The sequence below is a fragment of the Corvus cornix genome, chromosome 4, assembly GCF_000738735.6.
Source record: "Corvus cornix cornix isolate S_Up_H32 chromosome 4, ASM73873v5, whole genome shotgun sequence".
Lineage (NCBI taxonomy): Eukaryota > Metazoa > Chordata > Aves > Passeriformes > Corvidae > Corvus > Corvus cornix.
The window spans coordinates 41,804,484-41,824,421 of record NC_046334.1 but is presented as its reverse complement, the minus strand read 5'-3'; the positions used below and the strand labels follow the sequence as shown (position 1 = coordinate 41,824,421).

The window sequence follows — 19,938 nt, the reverse complement described above, 5'->3', positions numbered from 1 at the left end:
AAGACAAGCTTTATCAACCTTCAAGATTACAAATTTTTTTCATGTTCTTAGTTTGAGAAAATGTTCATGGAATCTAAAATATTCCCTAGGGATTATTACAGAGTAAGTTTTGAGCAGACATATCTTGAAGTACAGGTGCTGAGATGGCACACCAGTTTTGATTTTTGCTGTTCATTCTTTGCTTTTTTTTAATTATGTCACCCTTTAAGACTTCAGCTCCCAAACCATAAACTATCAGCATGTTATTACACTGCAATAGCACATTACTTTCCTAAATGATGCTTTTCCAAGGCATGAGATAAAAAAAAAAAATTTAAAAGCCATTCACCAGCTTCACTCTTACATAAAAAAGTACAGAAACATGCAGCTGGTTCCAGGGTAGTCTCCTATAAATGTTAATGATTGTTCTGACTTTGCTGAGTTATTTTTGGTGTCTCAGTATTTCACAACTAATAACTTAGGTTATGGCCCTTAGGTGCTTGAATATCAGTAGTATTCAGTGACATTTTGGCATGAAAGTAATTAAAAAATAGGACCTTGGCATGCTAATAAAAGGTCTTTGTGTTTATCTTCCTCACAAAATGAATATACTAAAACCTTCTAACCACAAAGTGTTATTACAAAAACAAACACATTGAAGATTGGAGTAAACAATGGTTATATGATATGTAATAAGAATCTATGAGTTACATACTATTAGCACTGGATTTTGAGAGGGATCAATGATGTAGGACAGTTCCATGCTAAAAGGACTTATACTAGAAGGGCAGTTTTGAAACATTTTTTACTTTTCTTATGCAAAGGAAATGAAACTAAAATGCCAATAACATCAGATAGTATGCTACTGAACTGCATTTATTTAATCTAATTATCCAATGAATTTAAAAATTCCATTCTTAAATTTTGCTATTTATAGTCAGATAAAGAAAATCCCCAAATTGTGAGTTTCCCTTGCCCAGGTAACCTTCTATCCTACATGTTCCCTAAGAACATTCAGGAGTCTTATATCATGCTCAGACAGTTGTTTCATCTGGGTTCAGAGAGAAATGAAGTGTGTTTCATGGCCACAGATCTAGGAAAAACAATAAAATGAGAGAGAATTAAACAAAGCAGATGGAACTGGGCTTCTCAAGAAATTGAGGGTGTTCTTACTCAGATTGGTCACATCCAAAAAAAAATCTTGTCAAAGCAAACAGACTATATCAACCCAGTTGTGATTAGGAGAGCCAAAGGAAAATTGCTTACACAGAACAAACCATCAATTTCTTAAGACAATAGATATACCCAGGCCAACCATTTAATCCTTATCGATAACTACTTTTCCTATGAGGCCACTGAGCGTTACAGCGGCAGCAGTGAATCCTTCATGTTCCCCAGCATGAGCAAAAAACATTTGTATTCTGGAATTAGTTGCCAAGCTTTCCTCACTGGTGTTGCATTCTTCTTAGTTACTCTCCTTTAAGTCATTTCTTCACCTTGATGACAGAAACATGGAGCAAATCATGGAGGGATCCCTTTTTAGTACTTTAGGATAGAGGACAAATTGCAAATTCTATTTAATATATCGTTGCTTTTACGAACACTCTCATATCATCATCTGGAAATGAAATGCTGCACAACACAACAAAAATTATTTCAAAGGACAGACATCTTTTATGTAGTTTCTGGGGTGGAGGGAAAATAGAGAAAGCAAGGGTTTGGTTTTCTTTTTAAAAAATGCATTCCTGACACTTGAACTGCAAGGAAGAGCATACTTGTGTCTGTCTTTCTCCTATTGTGTCTGTTTCAGGATATATATTAACTAGTGAAAGGGTCATCATGGTATTAAGAAGTCAAACAAAATATTTCTTTAATAACAGAATGAACTGCATACATAAATAAACTATGAAGGTCTCACTTAGACTAGACCATGTTATATAGACTAGTTTAAAGAAATATTACAAGATCTTAACCAAATAGAAAAGGAAGCTAAATAGAGCTCAGTCATTGGCTAACTCTTTTTGGTTTTAATAATTCACAGCTGGAAACTTGATAGCTGTCTTCTTAACAAATAAATAATGAAAAAATTTTTCTGTGGCTTGTATGTGACATTTTTCCTGAATTTACCTTAATCAAAAAACACTATTGATTTTTCTATGGTTTAAGACTATGCTAAATATTTTTTGATCTTGAATTTTTTTTAGGGTACAATTCTGCAACTGGTTTTTGCTTATGGAAGGAGCATTGTCCAGTAATAGTTAGAGAATTTTTCCTTACATTTAAGCAGGTAACTTTAAGGAAAAATTATTGTCTGTATTAATCTGCGAATAGTCTCGAAAACTCAAGTCCTCGATATCCAGAGCAACACAGAGGCATGGCAGTACAGGCTTCACTCTATTGCTATTACCCACTTAATTGCATTTTCAGCAAAAATGTTAGTCTTATGATAAAGTCCCTAGAAGTATCCCTTTTCATCTTCTGAAATTTTAGGCATGTATAAAATCTTTTTTTTTTGCATCCTAAACACATATCTACACAAAACTAGATTAATTCACAAACAAATTTCTTACAGCCAGAGATGAGCTATCAAAAGGCCAGTATATTCAGTCTCCACTGAAATGGGCCACATTCAAGTCAGTGACCTGGCTGTAAAAACTCCACTCTCTCTCCATGGAGTATCCATCATCTCAGATAGCCTTTTTACTATGTAATTATTTATTTCCACTAAACTCTAAAGTACTGTATGATGATTGGGAAAATACAGACAATTTAACTTCCATATTTGATATTTCATCAAAATGCAGAAAACTCTTTCATGATCAGAGCTTTTAGTCCTCTGTGCAGTGATGTTTGCAATTAGAACACAATTAGAATAAATACAAAATAAGAAATACAGTCCACTGTATGTGAAGATACTCTAGAAAAATATTTTAATCAAAACTGAAGACATTCAGTGTTGCCAAATATTAAAAAAGCACAAAATCTTCATAACACATTTTACAAATACAGTTAACATAATACAATCAAGTAGTGCTGTTATAGCCACTGAAATTTAATTATGTATAATCTTTTTTCAATGAGCCTGCCTGATTGAAAACACTCATTTTCATCAGAAAGAAGGACAGAACTAAACAAAATTTTAATAATACTTTTATTTATGCAGTTAGATAGTTGTACAGTCCTTGTCACCACACAGACTAAGCAGTTTAACAATGTATTTTACAGTTTAAATCATGCAAGATGAGAAGACTTGTATGCAGCAATATAATTTCACATAATGTAGTTTCTGCCTGCTGCCTCCAGTAATGAAATAAGAAGATAGCCAGAATATTTCAAGTAGTTCAGTAAAAAATTTATCTCTTGCCAGCACAAACATAGTTACTTACTGAATAAACAAACTTATTCTACTGCGAGAAAGTAGCAAGTCTTTTTCCAGTCTGCATTTTACTTCCATTTTGCAAAGGACTATGAGAGCATTGTGGTAGTGATTTCATGACAAATAATCGCTCAGCTGCTTTTGATTCCCTGGCATACTTCAACCCTGACAGGAAAGTACAGGTGATGATAAATTCTTGCATTTATTTTATATGGTTTTCTTTGGGTCACCAGTTAAAAGTGCTACTGTACAAATGTTTCTAGCTCAACACACACAATCCTTAGAATTGTTTCCTTTGAATAGTGTCTTGATAATATAACATATAAAAACGGAAGTGATGGGCTTTACAGCACAAAAATGATAAAAAAATATCTGAATTCAGCGCATTTGCAGGAAGTTTCAAAACCAACACCTGAAACAGAAAGGCCTCTTATTTATATTGAGGAAACACTTGATATTTTGCTGACCTCAGTTAGATTTTCAGCAAAAGTTCAAATGAAAGTGCAGTGGAGTGCCATATTCCTGAACACCTATGGTGGTAACAGTAATAGGAGAGAAAACTAAGCAGGAAGAAAAGTCAATAACTTGAGAGCAGAGAAGGAGTTATCATCAAAGCCAGCCTTCCGTTGTGTACTCAGATTCCTATTACAGTTACAGGATTATAAGTACACAGAAAAGTTGAGACACAGAGCATTAGCAGAAATATCCTTAAAACCTGCTAAAAATGAAAGAGGGGAGGGGAACAGAAGAGAGAAATACAATGATGAGCAATGAAAAACAGGTTTAGGTATGATTTTTCTTCAAAATCATTTAATTCGATACTATGCCTGTAAAATGCCAAATGCCGAATTTAAAGTCATCTTTTTCCTTATTACCCTCCTTTACTAGACTGCTCTTGATTAACTGAAATACATTTTCTTATGATTATTACTTAATCAGTTTCTGTTGGATAAAATACACGTTGAAGTACTCTTTATTCCAGATTTTGGGCAGCACTGCAGCACTGTGATTTATTTTGAATATTGTAATAGGTCTGGTAGAGTGTTTGACTCATCAGCCTTGAATAGTATATCTGATGTTGCTTCCACAGGTCTGAAAAATTCCATCTGTGCAAGATGTATGTAGATGAATGAATCACCACAAGCATTTATTACTGGTTACATCTGCTTTCAAGGTACAAATAGATCTAACTATGCTGGCTAGTTGAAAAATCTGCATGAAACCTGCAAAAATTCCCGGGTACAATGGTAAGTTCAAACATCTTAACTGAATGCCAGCTCTGTAACTCACATAGTACCTTTTCTTAATGTGAAAATACTTCCTTCTTTCTCATGAAACTCATCTGCAGAACTCTACCCTGTCTACCTCACCAATCTACTTTCTTCTTTCTGCTCCCTATGTAGACCCTCTTGGCAGATATATCTTTCTCTGTAGTTTGAACTAAAACAAGGGTAATTTTTTCTGAACTTAAAGAAACTGCTTAGGAGTTGTGTTTAGGTGGCATGCAAATTTTATTACACAGCTTCAGCTTCCAAGACACCACCTTTACAAAGACTGTCAATATAAAGTAATAATACAGTAGAATTTTATTTTAAGGACAATTCATGCCTGAAGGCATGCTCTATAACTTGCTGTAGGTAAGCAATGATGTTGCAATTACAAACAGAAAAGGACACAATATATTTCTTGTGACTGACACATTTATATATGCTTATGATGTGAAAATGGGACGCATTGATATTGATTCTTAGTTAGATCCTATTTTGATATATGCTTTTATTTAACAGACATTGCCCTTTATGTGATACCATTTATATGAGGGAATTTTTCCATACAGCCAGAGTGATACAATATTGGGCTGAATGAACACCTCTACAGTGTTCATTATTTGGCTAATTTAAATAGTAATAACCTATCTGATGCGCCATAACAGTACTAAAGACTGTATAGAGTACTAGAGATAGTATAGACTAGAATTTAAACATGGCATAGCTGTATTATGGAAGATGATGTGTTATATTGATCTTGGACATTCTGTGATGCTTTCAATGATTTAGTTATTTAAAATACAGAACTTTGTAAAAAAAGAGAAAGAGTAAAGAAGGCAGCAAATTATATTCTCTTTGTTTATAATGAAAGAGAGACAGAAGGTTAATGTGTGCTGAAAAATAGGAGAAAAAAACAGGTTGTCAAGTCCTATTCAGTAGCACAGAGCATATGAGACAATAGATAATTTTTATACATAATATATATATTAATTCTTTTATTTGGAAATTTTCTTTTGGCAACACAATTCCTTTGCATATACCAGAAAAGAAATGACACTGCTCTATGACAAGAATTGTGATGGAAAGCCAAATCATGTAGAGTGGACAGACCAAGACCTTTTTCTTACACAGAGCTGCCAAAAAAGGATAGTAAATTACCTTCAAATACAGGAAAAGTAGATTTTATTAGCTTTTAAAGTAGAGGATTTCAATTAACAGTGCCTAGGCAAGACAGAAAACAAATAAAAAGAGTTCATAAAAGATTCTTTCTCTGCCCACTGTGCCCTTGCAGGAGAGGTTCTTTTTTCACATGCTGGACTAATTTCAGCTGGATGAGCAATGTTTTGAGAAGTAAAGAACTGCCCCCTAGTACTCATGAAGCCATTGTTCTATCCATGACTCCCTACAGATAACTGTGCATCCTTTTCATAAACTGTCCTTAAAACAGAGACTCTCATCTCCTTGCTATGATGCTGTACTTGAACTAGACATCGACAAGGAAAGGGGACTTGTCATGCTGAGCACCTTCTGTTAGTTCCTTAAATATTCAGGCACTTTCAAGATCCAACAGCCATTCATTGAACTCAGATTCTTTTCATTGATTTAAGTTGGATTTTAATCAATAACACAAAGAAGAACACCATGCAAGCAAAGGAAGAAAAGGTTTTTCCATACATACACTCCTTCTGGATCAGACAACTCAGTTTACAGTAGATAAGATATCATGTAGGATGGGAAATGCTAGTCAGGAGAGTCCTCTCTTACACAGGATGAAATAATATTCCCAAATACATTGAACTCTAGAAACTGGATACATGTACACAAGGCTTAATCAAAAATGAATCCTAATATTAGTAAAATGGTATTAAAACTACCAGTAAAGACCAGGAATCTTCATCTTGATGAAATCTAAGGGCTCTTAGCTGTAAATCCAGATTAATTGCAGCAGAAGAACCAGGTATAATATTCCATTCTGTGGAAAAAAACATTGAGTCTTAGTGATGACAGAAAATGTCTTCCTTTCTATCTATCAGCTTTTCAAAATTCTGAATTCATCTAGGTTTTTAACTACTTGGATTTGCAAATCCTAAACCAAACCATAACCTAAGAATAATTAAATCTGGATGAATAAGCTATCTAGTCTTAAATAAACATGAAGTTTATGACATGGCAGATGTCAGCAGTATACAGTAAATGAAGTTAATTGGGTTCTAGACTTACATGCTATATATTTTAATACTATAGATTTATAAGCTGTAAGTCTAGACCTAGTCTATTAAAAAGGACCAATGACCAAAATAAGAGACTTGATGACTTGGTCTCAATAGACACCCATGCCTTTCCTTTTTTCTCATAACCTGAAGAATTTTGAAGATATTCAGAGTATTACATTCCACCCTTAATCATCCTACACTAAATTAAAACCATCCTACCAACTCAGGAACATTAGGTAAATCCATTGCTTATGCAGAGTCCAAAACTTATTTCAGATGTTTATGAGAACCAGAGTCACTTGGTCCCTCTACTTCCTCTATAGTTCTTCAAACTCTAATTTTGGATTTGGGACCAATTCTAGAATCAAAAGGACCAATACCTTAGTGGCACTTGCACAACATCACTCTTTTACTTCATTCAATCCTATTTAATACTGCTGTCACCCAAGCTCTTACAACTTCAGTGTTGTGATCTCACACCAGCTCTGGGTTTAATGGAACCTGAACAATTAATTCCAACTACTCAAAACCAAGGAAGTCAAACTATCACTATTTTTTAGCACTATGTCACATAAACACCATCTGGATTTCAACTTTTTTTAGTGTTGAAAGATTTGAAAGCTCTAAAAGAGGTAAAAGACCAGCTCAAGAAAACAGGATGTTTACGATCCAGTGGAGAACAGATTTCTTTCATCTCCTTTCGTCCCAGAAAGTCCCAGTCATGTTGGCTCTGGGCTGGTGATAAAATAAGCCTGTGTTTGATAAAATAAAAAATACCAGCCTACATAGCTTAAAGAAATAATTTTAAAATTAACAACTATTATAGCCTAGCCCTTTTCTGATCTTTTCAAACAATTAAACTGTCCTTTAATTAGTTAAATCTAAACTCAATAGTTACTTGTGTTGTAGGCATGAGACTGTGAACCAATGCATTTCTGCCTTGAGATCGGTGGATCTGAACTCTATAGAGCAGTCCAAGCACCACTCAGTAGGAAGATAACATCTGATGGAGCAGACTTAGTCTACCTTGCTGAGCCAGACAACACAAAAACCCCTGCAGATCTCCATCATCTTTCCACCCTAGGGAATATTGAAGATAAGTGGGATGTTCACTTTTGTTTGGGATGATCTAGCACAAACCATTACCCTATCTTCAATCTAGATCTTTAACCAAAATACCAGTACTGTCCATAACGGTGCAGCTGGTTCTGTTCCAGTTGCCAGTATGGCATAGAGTAGACTAAATGTCATAAAAACAAACTTACATTATGTGATTTTTAAAATTATTTATGAAGGTACATTGGTGAAGAAAAGTGTGATGAGGAAAAGTGGCCTGTTTTTGAAGGGATGTTAAAATATTTCTCAAAAGTTGACATACACAGAGGCAATCTGTAAGACCAAAAGGTTGTAAATGTGAGGCTGCCTAGCTCACTCCTGTTTAAAGAATATATTTCTCCTTCCTGCTGCTAAAAAAACAAAAATGAAAAATCACTCTATAACAGATCAGCTGTCTGTGCCAATTTAAAGGCTTAGAAAATTACTATTGGAATATTTGGATGTCCTCACCCTACTAGTACCTGAAGAACTAGAACCTAGAAACATAAAATGGTCTTTTAAGTATGTTTTAATTTTTTCCTCTGTAGCATTGCTCCAGGTTTTCTTTACTATTGCATATGTGTGTATTTAATACATATCCACAAATAGTTGTAGCTTGTAGGTTTAATGATTGAGTTGCCTCAGTAAACTCCTCTTTAGGTTCACAGGGCACACAATAAATTGTCAAGTAGCTGAGATTGTTTAGCATTTCATTATACCAAAGCTGATATATGACTATTATTTTGACATTGCTGCCTTGGATGTCTTGAATAGCCCTATGAAAGAATACCTAATCAAATAGTCGGTGATATTTACGCAGTAATAACTTTCTAGGGCAAAAGAAAGTCAATAAAAATAATTAAAATATGAAAAGTTAAATATCCTTGCTCAAATTCTGTCAGATAAAGAGATGTATGCTAAGGTAATCCTAACGATTTTCAGGGGTTTTGAAAAAGTTTGGCTTAGGTAAGAAAATGTCAGCACTCTCTCAAATGTATATTTCATAGAGCTTGCCCCCTTTCCCCCCTGTAAATGGCAGAAGAGGGGAAGGGGAGGGAAGTGGACATTTGTAGTTCAGCCCAAGTTTTCGAAGAGTAGGCAAGAACAGCCAGAAAGACAGAATTATTTTTTATTGCCTGGGTCTGCATTTACTAGACAGGAAACAAACTAGAGTGGTAAAGGAATATATACCCTTGACTGCAGGCCAGGGAAAGGATAATTATGAAGTTTTGGGGAGTTGTTTTGTTTTGCTTTCCAAAGGCTACAACTAATTGAGGTCTGGAGAGTTCTTCCTAAGACCAGATGAGGAAAAGGAGAACGATCAGAGCAGAGCTGTTACCAAACAGTCTCCTTCTCCCTGTGTAAATGCGGTTCAGATAAAGTACAGGTTTTGTGTTGGCCTTTTGTACTGTACAGAATTTAGTTCTTACTGTAAAACCAATCAGGTCAGTTCATATTTAATTGACAGAGAACTCACTTGAAACTGTGTCTGACCCCTTTACTGAAAAGATATATTTGCCCTCTGTCACAGACCCTCGATGTTTATGGCCCCTTTATTGCCCCTGAGGCACAGGCTGCTATTGTGCCCAAAAGTGCTTTTTTTGAAGCTGCACTTTGTTTAGCAGTTGCAACGGGTTTACCCTCATAGAGACCAAGACGAGTTATCCTCACCTTTGCCATCTCTGAGCCAGTGCAATTCAAAGTGCCAGTTTTGATCTTCAAAGTTTTATGCAGCTGAAGTCACAACTATTAGAAATTATCTTCTCTTTAACAAAATGGGAACTGAGAAATCAGTCCAAAATACTTCAGATATCATTCCCCAAGTGCATACCTCAAGCTGGGAGCAGGAAAATTTCTTTGGAGGACTCTTGAGTTCGGTATTTACTTCCGATCTTACCCAGCTAACTATCAGCTCCTCTTTGTTAAATACATAGCAAACAAGAGATGAAATCTGTGAGGCTAGGTTTTGAGATAAATTAGTGAGAAGAGTGTTAGTGCCATAATGCCTTAGAAGAGGATGATAATGGTTATGATTATGATTATGTGGAAATACAATTTCTATTTCAGTTTTGGGGAAATTCCAAAGTTGAAGGATCCATGTTTCTATTGAAAAAAAACAGTCTAGTCCAGATAACTCTTTTTGTTGTTTTTTTTTTTATTGATAGCTGAGCTGAAACTTGTTTCATCTTAGGCAATTTGATAAGGACAGACATATGTTAATAGATGACAGGGACAACCAAACATATTCTGCAACAATGGTTATAAGACTGGAAGATTTTCAGCGACATGGATGGTGCCCTAGACACCCAAGTGCGATTTCAAGTATTCTCTTTTGTACCTTTCCTATAGGTTAGCAAAAAACATATCACAAAGATACCCTTTCACATTATAGTGAAAGCAAACAATGATTGTAACAGCTTTATTGACACTATTTCCAAGAAAAAAATAAAAGGGCAGAGAAAACACAAAAAGAAAATTGAATATTCAGTAAATATCAAAATGACTTTGTCAATATTATTCAAGATGTTAGAAACCTGTTTTAGAAGGCAAACCTATCTATATTAAGCAGACTTACGAATAAACTTGCCTGGACATCATGGCTCCAACACTTCATGTGAAGTGCTAAGCACCATTACCCACTGTTGGAGAACGATGGCAAACCCCTTTGTTCTTCATCTAAAGTTCTTACTGTCAGCATAGCATGTGTATAGTAGGAAATCCAAATCAGAAGCCTTAAATTTTCTGTTATCTTCACCAGACACTATTTAGAGGTCTTCCTGTCCAACTTATGGGACATTATTGCAATTCTGCCACTGCACTTCTCCAGGCATTAAGAATTAAAGTTTAGACAAAGTTTAAGCAATCTGTGGCCCTGACCTTTCACTACTTAACTCAGCAATCAACCACAATATGGTAAGGAATCTGAAAGGTAGGAAATTTCATACACCAAAATTATGAAATATTTGCAACTGTATGGAGTAGAAGTGTGGTTTACATTTGTTTCTAGCCCTTAGCTATAATGGCCTAAAGTATTTCCCTTTTAGCCCTTTTCTGGAATGCTATTTTCAATGCAGTTTATTTTATGCAACTTACTTTGAAGCAGTTTTCACAGAAGAAAAGGTCATTTGGCCCAGTTGCACTTGGATAAGGACTCAGTATAATTCCATTTAGGGTCTTTAGAAAGAAGATGAGATGCTAAATAAATCAGTCAGCTGTGTCTGCTGTGGAAATCTATAAGGACAGAGAATTTTGACATTAAACTTTCCAGAGGTTTGCTCAAAGTGAACATTCCTAGACTGAAATGGCATGTATGCACTGCTTGGAAATGTACTTAGTATTTATATACTGCAGTTTGTATCTGCTCTTCCTAACCTAGAATCCTGAATGCTCATTTGGCTGATAGATTTTAGTGGTGTATCTTATAGGAAATAATGATCCAATGTCTTCAGAAGTCAATTTGACTTTTGGAAGAAGGCCATGACTTTAAGGTCCTTAGGGATAAATTGTTTAGTAAAAGAGTATTTTACCTTCTGAGAACCTCAGAGTGCTTTACACTATAATGTACTGTTACACTGTATCTCTCAGGCAAATAACTTTTAAAGCATTTTGTGTAGTTTTCCTAAAATTTTATAAACCACGCCATTCAGGACCTAGTAAGGCCCCTCCTTTCAGCCGATCCCTGCCACTATGCAGTGCAACATCCCCTGAACTTTGTCGAGGAAGAGTAATTGGTGCTGACTTTGAATGAGGGAAAACCACATTATAAATACATCTTGCTTGCTTGTGATGTATTATTTTGTAGAAGGAGCTGCCCTTTTGCACATTTTTGGTGTGCTTTGAGAAATACACCTCCCTTGAAGAAAAAGTAAAGGAAGGAAAAAGAAGAAGAAGAAAAAGGAGGGGGAAAAGAAAAAAAGAAGGAAAGGAGAGGAGAGGAGAGGGAGAGGAGAGGGAGAGGAGAGGGAGAGGAGAGGGAGAGGAGAGGAGAGAGCTCTTGACTTAACGTGGGAGGGAGAGAATGGGAGATTCCCGTGCTCGGCCCACTTGGAGCCTCCCCGTTAAGCTCACGGCTGTGCCCTGCCGAGAAGGAGCCGCCAGGCGCTGCTGCGGGGCGCCCGCAGCGTGCGGCGGGGGCAGCGCCGTCCCGCCGACTCGAGCGGCGTTGCGGCGGCGGAGCCAGCGGGGCCTCCAAGCGGCGGCGGCCACGGAGAGTTGCGGCGGCGGGAGGCCGGGGCGGCGGGGGCGTGCCGGGCACGGCGCCTCACCTGCGGGAGGGAGGGCGGCTGCGGCCCCGGTGCGCGCCGGAGACCCCGCGCGGAGCCGTGTTGGAGCGCACAGCTGCGCGCTGCTCCCGCCGCCGCGCTCGACTGCAGCGGCGAGGGCAGGGAGGGGGTGGTGCTGCCGTGAGCAGGGTCCGAGGGGGACGGACAGAGTGCGAAAGAGGACGGAGGGAGAGGGAGGGGGAGAGGGAGGCGGGGGAAGGAGAGAGGGAGGGAAGGAATCGGCGCAGCGTCCCCAGTCTCACTCTCTCCGCTGCTGTAACTCCTCAACTCTGCCTGTTCTTTGCCTGGACATGTCTTAAGAAAGTTGGATCTCTCCCTCCCTCTCGCCTTTCGTCTTCTTTTTTTTTTCTTCATTCTTCTCCCACTCCCCGTCTATTTTTCCTTCTCCTCCTCGTTCAAGTTTCAAGCAGCGGATGGGTCGGAGCCGACATGCCGCGCTGTGGCGGTGCGGCCAGGCGCCGCGCTGGCTGCGCGCCGGGGCCGCGCTGAGCGCCAGGGCCGCCGCGGGGTTCACGCTCTAGAAGCGTGTGGCCACCGGGGCATTGCTCGCGCCTTCTCCAAAGGACAAAAAAGAAAGCGGGGGGAGGAAGCGTGCGGAGATGAACTGAGCTGGAGCGGACTTTGTGAGAAGAGTGCCGAGTCCAGCTGGTCTGGTGAGTTCTTTGTTTAATGAGTTTATTATCAGCAGGGTGCTGAGAGGGATGATTCCCTTGAGAGTTCTAGCGCTCTAATTTCTTGCGTTACTGAAAACAGCCGGGTCTTCGATTCAACCCGTAGTTTGTAAGTGTGTAGTGTGTATGTTTATGTATAAATCAATACGTGTATATATACCCGCACATCGACTGTATGCAAAGCTACGCGTACCTGGAGCTGAAGGGACCCCCAGCTTTACCGCCACCTTCACTGGGAGAGCGAGGCTCAAGTTTCCCGACTCGAAACCCTGCAGCTGGAGCCGGGCTCGCCACCGCGGGGCTACCGGCTCGGCTGTGTTCCCTTCGGAAGAGCCGGGGCTGGGAGCCGGGGCTGAGAGCTGAGGCCGGCTGCCGTGCCCGCCGCCCGTGCGCTGTGGCGCGGCGCCCCCTGCCCGGCCGCCGCCGAACTGCGCCGCCGCGGGGCAGCCGGTGCCCGGCCCGGGGGCTGCAGGGCCGGCCGCGGGGAGGGGGCGCGGGTGCTACGGGGCGGAGCTGCCCTGCTGCGGGCTGGTGACCCCGAGAACCAGCGCTTTCTGACGGGGTCGGTTCCTTCTGACCTGCAGCCCTGGGCGCGTGAGGCTGTGGTTGCAGAGGGCCCCCTGCGCATATTTATTTATGTGGCTAATAAAAGACGTGGCGGGGCTAATGCGTGGTAAATGCGCCCCCGCCGGCGGCTCCTGCCTGCAACCCGGCTTCGTCGTGAGTCTGCTGGGACGGGATTCCCCAGGCAAACATTTGATCGTTATTAAGTGTGATCACTTATTAGTGAGAGGGGAATCCTTCAAGGACTGCTTCGGAATATTAATCTTTAACGGAGGGCTGACACACTGACAGACATCCCTTCAGCATGAATCCGGCAGGGCGCTTTTCCGCTTGAGGGTACGGAGAGGTAGCCTTTACCCTCTCCGCAGGCCGGAGGGTGGTCGCCGCCGCGCTCCCCCAGCTGTATACCCGACTCCGCACCTCCCTCTCACTGCCGCTGCTTTTCCCGACGCCGGAGCAGGGCGCGTTCCGTACAGCGGTGCCGGGGAGCCGCGGAAGCCTTGCTTTTGGCGTCTGCTGAGCCCTCCCTCCTCCGCCCGGCCGTTAAGCGGAGGCTCGCCCAGCGCAGCCGAGGTGGGGAGGCGTGAGCCCAAGCCCGCCGGCGCGGTCCGGGGGTGGCAGCCCGGCCGCCTGTGGGAGGGGAGCGGCCGCCGAGGCGCTGCGGTCGCCTCTGGGCGCTCCTTGGGAGTTGTCCCGGGCACCCGCTGTTCCTCGGACGGCAGAGCACCGCGTATCCCCGCGAGTTCTGACGATCTCCCTTGCCATCCCCGGCAGCAGCTCTCCGAAGTTTCTGAGTAGCCTTTCTTGGGGAGGACTTTGCCATATGCGAAGTCGCCCGCGTCCCTGGACCAGTACCCGATTCCCAGCCGCTCCCGTCGTGCAGGAGCGGGGCGAGCGCGGCGGAGGTGACGGGTCCCCCAACCTCGGGCCACTGGGAGGAGCAGCTTGTGGTTGGGGTTCGCCCTTCCCCCGCTGTTCTTTTCCGCGTTTGGTCCTTCCACGGTGGGGTCGGGCAGAGGTGCGGGGGCTGCCGCCGCTCCAGCTGAACGCCGCAGAAACGAGTTCCGGAGGGGCGGCCGTCCAGCGCCGCGGAGGTATCCGGCGGCGGGGGCGCCGCGGCCCGCAGGGGGCGGAGAGGCACCGGCGAGGCGCGCTGGTGGCCGGGCAAGAAAGGGGGAGCGGCGCGGCAGGCACCGTGCGGGGCTGGCCCCGGCCCGCGCCCTCGCCCCGCAGGCAGCGAGCCGCAGAGAGGTGAGCGCCGGGCCAGCCGGAAAGTTGGGAGAAGTTTTGGCGGTGGGGGGGGGACGGCCGGCCTGGATCCCTCGGGAAGTTGAGGCTCTGAGGCGAGGCCGGGACGGGGGCGAGGCCACCCAGAGACACTGGGCGAGCGGCCGCCTCGTGCTGCGGGGCCTGGTGGGGCGGGCTGTGAGCGGCGCCGGCCCCCTCCCCCTGTTCCCCGCCGCGCCGGGGTGGCCGCCGGGCGTCGCGGGCCCTGGCGCCCCGTTCCCCCCGCGGCTGGCGGCGGCCGGCCGGGCTGGAGCCGGGGCCACGCTCCTCGGGGAGCCAGCAGGACTTTAGCGGGCAGGTTCCGCCTAAGTTGAGCAGAGGAAAAGAGCTGGCGGTGCTGCCGTTCCCTGAGGCAAGGTGTTTGTGAGTGCGTCTGATGGGCCATTGCAAACTTCGTTCCCGGGTGAGCCGGCAGGGGCGGTTCGCGGCGGGTGAGAAGTACCTTAGGATGAGTTTCTTCCTTTGTTCGCACTTCCACACCGTGTTCAGCGCCGGATTGACCGAAAGGTAAAGCGCCGTGCCGGCCAGGATCCGACGTTTGGCAGCGGCTTCCCGGGAGAGCCCGGCTGGACTCAGTCGGCTTCTGCTGCTTCTTTTGCTCTTCTTTAAGGCAGTTGAAGCAGAACAAAGTTATGTTTGAAAGATGCACTTTTTAGTCTCGCTCGTCAGTAAGTGACAGCGTGTTTTACCTCTGATAGTATCCCCCTGTTGTAAACGGTTTGTTTTTTTTTTTTTTTTTGGAAACGCATATAAGTTAAAGAAGTGCTGCCTTCTAGCAGCAGGTTTTCCTGCGGTTTGAATACTTGCATACAAGTTGTTCCTAGGGAGTGGCATAGGAAATACTACCTGTATTCTTTTACCACCTCTTCTGTCTCTCTGTAAAAGAAAAGAGCGTTGTATATTAGACGTCTATTTCCCTTTTGCTTTTCTAATCATGTTGAAATAATACAGCTTTTTGGTGAGTAGATACCTTCCTTTTATGCTATAAACTATTTATTTTTTAAGTTTTTGATTTATTTGCTGTGAAATCCTAAAATCTCTTTTAGGAAACTGAAAGGCGAGCTTTAGTAGTCATCCCAGAAGAAGTAAAATGCCTTTAAACTCTCGAAGATTTACTTTTTTTTTTTTTTTTTTTTAAGTTTAAAACTGAATTCAAAATCAGTAGAACTATTTTTGTTATCAGAAATTTTAAGGTACCCTGCTAAATTTCGATTAAACTCTCATTTACACATATTGGAAGTCTGCTTTTCCTTGCACAGGTGATGAGTTCAGCATTAGGCGCACTACTAAGTAACTGCCTACAGATAAGCAGTGGAAATTCTCCATGTGAATCTTTGTTTCATTCTGATTTCAGAATCTTTGCCTGCTATTTGAATATAGCTGCTGCATTCTCCTTTTAACAGCTAACATCTCAAAAATATAAATCAAAGTATGTCATGAGATTAACTCATGATGTGGGGAATACAAACATAAAACTTACTGGGCTTTAGTCACAAGTTGAAACTGTTGTGTTAATCTCTGCGACAATGTACGTTTTTTGAATAACTTACCAGCTTTACTAAAGTAACACTACCATACACTCTCATCATGTGTTAATTTTCTGAATACCAAAATAGACACCCCCTCTCTGAAAAGCAAAAGACACTGTTAACTTGTTTGATTGGAAAGTTAAGTGTGTTGAAACAGCTAAACCTGGTATTTCTTTTTTCCCATCAGTCTACATAAATAATTGCTTTTAAACAATTGAAGGGGTAGGTGTAACCACAGTTAGTGCAGCTTGCAAAGTCACACGATCTCTCATAGACTGCTACACTGGAAATCCTGACATGACTGCTTAGTTTCACAGTGTGTTTCTGTCAGACATAAGTTGAGTGTGCTGATCAAAACTGACCTTTAAGGTAAATAGTTAATGTTTTGTGTGGTGGGTAGGTTCTTCTGGACTTAATTGGTAGAGCTTGCACATAGAAAAAGAATAGCAATGAGACCAAGACTCACTTGGGTATATGGCCTGATTTAGGACCTTTTTCTACCGGTGACTTCTGTTGGTGGGGGAGTAAACATGTCAGGGTATGCTGCCCATATAGATACATTATGTATCTATGATAAGCTTGGTTCAATGTATCTATGTTAAGCAAGATAAGCTTGGTTCGGTCTTTCTTTGCTTGCTTGGCATTGAAATTGCTGTTTACTAAGTTCTGTATTTTATGCTTAAAACTTCCAAATCTCAAACTATAAACTTTGAAATCCAAATACTGTAAACTTCCTGCTAGGAGAAACAGTCTTTTGTATGATTGCTATCTTATCCATCTTAATTTGTAAGTTATCAATTTGAGCTCTGCTATCTCCAGAATTAGACCTTTAATGTGAAGACAGTTCATATTTCTGAGCTGTGTTAGTATTTTTTCCCATGTACAAATTCTGTTAATGTTTTGATGTGTTAGTAGTTTTGATAACAATATAACTAAGTAGTAAAACTGTCTAACATATCCCAGTGCTGAATTTGCATATAAATAAAAATTATCTGAATAATAATTTCCAGATAGGAAATCAAAGTTTGTTTGAAAGTAGCTTTTCAGCATAATATGGTGTGCACTTCTTATAAATTTAGGGCTATGATGTTTTGTTAAGCAAGTGGTTGCCTTATGTATTGAGCATAAATACAGAAAATTCTAAACTGGTCATATTCCAAAGCTAATACAAATTTAGGAGTACCAAGTGTAGCCTTTGGCTAAAATGTTTCTGAAATTCGGTCATTCTGGCACACTTTAATGAGCCATCTGAGTTTACATGTAACACATTATCAGTTTATCTTAATACTTTCATACTTTCTCTTAAGTAGCTAACTGTCTTTGTAACTGGAATTGCTTAATATTTTAGATATTTTCCAAGATTACACTATGTTGATTTTCGGATAATCCTAGTCAACATTTTTTAGTTTCTAGTAGCTATATGTAAATTATGACAAGATGGAAATAGTGTTGTGTAAAATAAATTGCTAACTTGTTTTTATCTGGCGGGGTTAACTGTTCAGCTGAGAGATGCTTTTACGTTCTTGATTGTGACTCAGCAAGTCTTACGGGTTACTGCTGAGGAATGGATTCTCTTACTGGTGGTTACGTTATTGTTTGTAATGGGCTGCCTGTTGCTGGTTCTGAGCAGACTTGAAGTTATTACAGAAGAGCAGCAAAAAGTGCTCAAGGCGTTATGGCACAGAAAAACGTTTACAGTAATAGTAAAACATTCACATGTGTTCAACTTTGAATATTAATGAGAAGTTTGCATATCTTAATGTAGTTTAGTACATCTTAGTGTGGTACATGTCCTGTCTAAGGTCCCTGAGATGTGAGAAGCAAATGATAAAAGATACAGATACAATGTTTTATATTATAAATCTACCACTTCAAATAGCCTGTTGCCTCACATAAGCCTAGGTAGTGAGTTAGCACTCTGATGCTACGGCATCAGAAGTAAAGCTAGGTTTTGGACTTCAGTATAAATTAATAATAATAAAAATCCTAGTGTAACTGAGGGAGAAAAGAGGGAAGCATCTGATCAGATCACCATAAAATTTGATCATTAAATAGATTTTGGTCATAGGTGGCTTCCAAAATTCCATCTAGATGGAGAAGAAGCTGGGTTTGCTAATTGCTTAGAAATGGTGTTTTAAGCAATCTTCTTAATATTGCCTTTTAGGCCAGTCTGGTGGCATCTCGAAAATTTCAGAGTTTTGGAAGTACTGATATCAATTATTTATTGCAGAAATTTGGTTGTGTGTGGGAGTCTTTGTTTGTTGTTTTGGTTTTAAGCAAATATTTGTTGACTTGGCAGTATGCTAGGGCATGAAGCCCTGGAGACTCAAGTGTCTCTGTATTCCCAGGACATATCATAGCCTGGGAAGAAAAGTAGATAGGGGAGGAATAATACTGTTAACCCTTTGAAACGGTGACTGTTCTGACCTCATTCATTTGCCCTCCCAACCTTTTCTTCATCCAGTGTTAAGACCTTGTAAGTATTGGCTCCAGCTAGTGACTTGCTTTGAAGAGCTTTAAAGCTTTTTATTATTTGCTTATTCACTTTTTGTTTGCTGTATTTATAGCTTTAATTGTGAAACTTAAATGCTAGATTTGGAAGACAGGCACACTTTTCTTTTTCTCCTTCCAAAAGGATACTCCTTTTCATTACTTCTCTGCAATACTTCCTATAGTTTGTGTGCATCTGAGTCTTAAATTCCTGTTAAAATCATTGAGCTTGTAATGTCTGTGACAGAATTCCTTCTTCTGAGGTTTTGAAGTGAACTGTTGACACAAGTAGATTAATTTGCTCTAGTATTTGCTAGTGGGCAGAGTCAGTCCACAGAATGTCAGCCATTGTGATCTTCCACATACCTACCTGAGCAGGTAGGAAGTAGGGACGGGAGAAATCACTGTAAGAGAAAATGCAAGTGGAGGAAGGAGACAACATGATGTGATATTATTTTAGCAGAGGTGGACAGAACTAGCATGAAGATAGGCACTTAGGAGTGGTTTACAGCCAAAGAATAGGATATGGGCAAACTAGGGCTAAAATGTGGGGAAAAAAGGTCAGGAACAATGAAAGAAGGACACAGTTAGTAATTAGTATGATTTGTATAGCAGATTGGCCAGGAAAGAAAACTCAGAAGGAGAGGTAAGGGAAAAAATTTGAGGATAAGTAGGGAAAGGAGAAAGAAATGAATGTGTACTACTTAATCAAAGTAATCAAGACAATGTTAGATTGGTTTCTACTTGCTGGAAAGAAATTTTGCCCCCAAGATCTTGTTGAAAGCTTGGGCTTGTTGAGGGAGCCTTCTGAAGCTTTGGTTTATTATCCTGTGAGACTTGGGGAAGTAAAGACTGTCGCTGTAAACCCCAATGAAGAAGGTGATTCCAGATGTCTTGTTCCTGAGGTTTCTGCCTTTCTTCCTACTGCAATCTTGCCTAGATTTAGGTAGTGAAAATGCTACACTGACTTCTTTCCTTTTGACAAAAGGCAAAGCCAGTGAGGGTGTGCCTCTATGTCTGTCTTGCTGTTCCAGGCTCTTTCCTTGTCATTTCTGGAGTGTGTTGGAGAAACTTGACTGAAATGTTCCTCCAGTTATTTTGATAGTTCTCAGAGCTCTTGATGCTAATTTGTTTCAGATCTGTTCTGAGAGGGGAATAAAGGAATAAGTCTCATTCTTTATGG

At 41.0% G+C, this 19,938-nt stretch overlaps 1 protein-coding gene and 1 long non-coding RNA gene across 8 annotated transcripts in view; one reads left to right on the top strand and one right to left on the bottom strand.

Moving 5' to 3' along the window:
* Nucleotides 1-3,143: 3,143 nt before the first annotated feature.
* On the bottom strand, nt 3,144-13,257 carry LOC120409971. Its single transcript, XR_005601862.1, has 3 exons — nt 13,079-13,257; nt 11,025-11,162; nt 3,144-6,595 (listed from the first exon to the last, which is right to left on the bottom strand). It is a non-coding gene; the product is annotated as an uncharacterized LOC120409971 (long non-coding RNA).
* FAT1 (FAT atypical cadherin 1) overlaps nt 12,434-19,938 on the top strand; it is a 107,271-nt gene continuing 99,766 nt past the window's right edge. For 3 of the 7 annotated variants that reach the window (XM_039551650.1, XM_039551649.1, XM_039551647.1), the window contains exon 1: nt 12,435-12,867. The gene's annotated coding sequence lies outside the window, so the exon portion shown is untranslated. Of the gene's footprint in view, nt 12,868-14,623; nt 14,701-15,220; nt 15,244-19,938 lie in introns of those variants that run through there. The other 4 variants (XR_005601861.1, XM_039551651.1, XM_039551648.1 and 1 more) reach the window with 4 other exon arrangements.